The sequence below is a fragment of the Triticum dicoccoides genome, chromosome 1B, assembly GCF_002162155.2.
Source record: "Triticum dicoccoides isolate Atlit2015 ecotype Zavitan chromosome 1B, WEW_v2.0, whole genome shotgun sequence".
Taxonomy (NCBI): Eukaryota; Viridiplantae; Streptophyta; class Magnoliopsida; order Poales; family Poaceae; genus Triticum; species Triticum dicoccoides.
Window position 1 is genome coordinate 424,870,324 of NC_041381.1, and position 3,982 is coordinate 424,874,305.

Consider the following 3,982-nt stretch of genomic DNA (forward strand, 5'->3'; position numbering starts at 1 on the left):
GGCTCTAGTATGCGGGAGAAATCGCGAAACCGCTCTGCGGACCGATACTGGCCTGCGTTGGATGCCTTCTGTGATCCGGACAACACAGTTTGAACGGTTGCAAGATGTTTGAGGGTCGGCATTGAAGATGCCATAATATAGGTGCGCGATACTAGCACCCGAGTTGGCTGGGCGAAGTGCGTGCACATATGTGTTTGCTTGTTGTACCCTGACGTTTGTAAGGGCATCTCCAACGGCAACCCGCAAAAAACATACCGCATCCGTTCGCCGACAGGGGCGGACCAGTCCGCGGACATGAATGCGGGAGGTCGACATGCAACGCTAGTCGCATATATTTCGAACTATGTTTCAACAAACCGTATGGAATTCATTCAAACCGGCCGATATTCATCAAAGTTCGGACAAAAAATAGCACAAATCATCCACACATAGCATGCAACTTAAGTCTAGCACAACAATGTCTCAAATTCGACAAGATCCCGGATGTCCAACAAGTTTTTCATAAACATATCATGTCCTCCCAGTCTCCCACACATACTTCCCCTTTAGCTTCATTCATCAGTGTGTTCACGTAAATGGCCATCCCTCTGACCTGTGATACACCACGGCGGTGCATGCGGGCTACATATAATGTGTAGACGGACGTTGAGTGAATGAATCAATCAACAAGTTGAGGAAGAGGAAGTAAAACTTACCATCTCCTCCATGTCCGCGTGCAATTGCCACCTTGCCTCGAGCTGACTAACCAAGTTGCAAAACTTGATGACACTGACCTGGATAGCGTGCCAGAGATACGACAACGACCTCATGTTGCGTCCTTGAATGATGTACATGTCGTAGTGCGCAATGTGCTTTTCTGCCTGAAACTTCTCATGCACTCGCTCCCAGAAGGACGGCCCTCTGGTTCTGTCTATGAAATCTGCGGATACGGCCAGCCACACATCACACAACAACTCATCCTTCATGGTCGAGTAGCTCATCATCCTATGTACTCTAAAAAATAACATAGTATTTGAAAATAAACTCAATGACATTTGATCGAACACCTGCGGGAGGTGGCGTCTCATGGAGGTCGTCGATAGCGGACAAAGTGTACCTAGGTACAAACGGCTCCAGGACTGAAAGCCCCGTCAGAACGGCAACCGGGCGCGTCGGTGCTGGTCGCGTACGTCCGACAATGCCTGTGGCGGCCGGAGACGAACAACAACAATGGTGGAGGTGGAGGGTGTGGATGTAAAGTAAGGGGAAGAAGGGGCAGAGTGGAAGAAAATGAGACCGGAAGGGGGGATTGGGTGGGCCGGGGGTGTCGGAGTCCTACGTTCCAGGTGTTCGGACTCCCGCAAATCTTTCACACTCTTGTCTTCAATTTACCGGAGAAATCGCGTCCCAATCGCCCCACAGACCGATATAGATCAACGTTGGATGACTTTTATGATCCAAACAACGCGGTTTAAACGGTTGCGGGAGGTTTACGGGTCCACTTTAAACATGCCCTACCACCCATCAGCGACATTTCGATGCCAAACGCCCCTTCTGTTCATATCCCAGCCGCCCCCTACAAACCAGAGAGCCACGGCGGAGCACTCAGCAAAGCTCTTATCCAGTGGCAACATGGCATGGCATGGCAGGGCACATCGTCGTCACAGGCGCCCGCGCGGCCCGGGCCAGGCGGCACGCAGTCCACTCGCCGCTCACATGGAGTCGACCGAGCGGAGACGCGCGGCGACAGCGAGCCACAGAACGAACGAGAGCGAGAGCCCCGATGGTTACCCGGTCGCTGTTGGGCCGTTCGCCGAGCCAGCAGACCGCGCGCACCCGCCGCTGCCCCCGGCCGTGCCGGTAGTTAGTTAGTGGTCCCTGGCCGAATGGCTTCGCCCGCGGAACAAGCTCCGTCTCTGTCTCTTCAATCTGGCCGTATCTAGGAGTGCATCTATTCATTCTATCCCCACGACACCCGCCGCTGCACTGTGGATTGGACGCCCCACCCGTCGGGCGCGCCCGTGCTCCTGCTCCACGACCACACCCATCGCTGCTGACCCCAGATGTTTGGGAGTTCACGGATCGTAGTCTCGAGTTGGGCCTCTCATTATTGAGCAAGCGATGGGTCTGAGCCTGCATCAGTGAGTACCAACGAACGGATTATGGAGCGGGACGAAGCAAGGCATGCAGGCATTGAGGCATGGTCCGCAGCCCGCGCACATGGGGGGAGCCTGGTTTGCTGATTGCTGTGTCGCCGCTTTCGTCTCTGATTAAGTGCGAGTTTTGCTGGACTTTTCTCATCTCTTCCAAAGCACAAATTAAGCACAGCTTCTCATAAGTGCGTGCGTGTCGCTTTCCTTTGCTCCCCCAGGTCAAAGTGGCATCTCCCTTTTCCCGCAAAGAAGATACGCATCTCCGTTCCACAACAACGGACTGTTTTTTTTTTTTTTTTTTGAAACAAGGCAAAAGATTTGCCATTTTTATTGGTTAAGGGAGAAGGTTTAAGACAAGTAACCGTAAAACGGGAGACAAATATCTACTCTCGCGACATTACAATACTCAAGTGTGTGGCACCGGCAATAGCCCAAAGATGAGCCTCCTCTTTTATCTTCGCGACGAGCATCATCGTCGTAGCAGCGGTGTTACGAAAAAACCTTGCATTACGCTCTTTCCAAATCTCCCAAGACATAAGTATGAACAAGGAGGCGATAGCCTTTCTCTGATCTCCACGCTCAATCACATTTTTAATGCATCATTCTCAAACCGTAGCCTCATTTCGTCGGCTCCTCACCACATCACCATGTATATTAAGCCATGTTGCGACCTCGATCCAGACACGCTGGGAGAACCTGCATTGAAAGAGAAGGTGTGCCCGCAAAGAAGATACGCATCTCCGTTTCGCAACAGCGGACTGTTGTGACCCCGAGGTGAAATCTCCGAGCAAACACAGACACTCGCGGTCGACGTGCGCATCGTTTTCCTGCACTCTAACAAACAATCAGTACCCCGTGATATCTGTATGGAGAAAGGACGTGACGGCCATTCCTTCCTTGGGGTAATCCACGATCCCCGATCGTACTTATTGACCTTGACCACACGGCCATGCCATGCCACGTGAACTTGTGTGCAGATGCAAACTCGCATGTTCGCTTGCTTAAGCCTATAAGCAACGCCAACATGCGCATCCGTGTTTCGTCGTCGACCACCGTACCCTCAACTTCAGGTTAACTGCTCGTCCGGAAAAAGAAAACAACATCACCTTCATTGCACTGCACGCATTCAAGTCGCATTGTTGCGAGTAAACGTACTACGAGTGAGCCGCAATCCCGGCTCACCGCATCAACGAGCGTGCGTGCACGTCCACGCCTTCGTCGCCGACGGTGCACAATGGTTAGCTCAGCCCGGCGTCGCGCACATGCACCCCAGTGGGCGGGCATGGGTTAGAGTCAGCTCTCAGATAGCGGGTGCGTGCGCGCCACGAGGTACTCATTTTTGAGATGGGCATCGCGGCCACCGGGTCCTCAAGATCTGCTGCAACAGCGCCATTTCGCGTGCCAAGTAGCTAGCCGAACAATGTTATGCTAGCAGTAACAAATAGTAGCAGGAGGAGAATCCGCGCACAAGTTGGGCGCACCTCACATGCGCCGCAGCCATCGGCGTCCAACTTCTCGCCCTGCACATGCACCCGACCCATCATGAGTCGGGGTCGGTTACCTTTTGTCCCTTTCACTGGCGAAGTGTTTGGATAAACACGGACGACGTCGCGTTCTGATAGGCCAGTGCATGTGCCTTTTTTGCCTCAGTATCTGCCGGAAAATAAAAGTGAAATTTTGCCGATCAAGCAGACTAGTCTGTGCAGATATCGGTTGGATGTGGACTCCAAGGTCCGTGTATATATCAGCCTGATATGTCCAGACATCGGGTATCCTCTCCTTGGAGCTTGGACTAGGCCACGCTGAGCTCCAAAGAGATAAGAAGATATGTACGACTTTCTTGGGTGGTT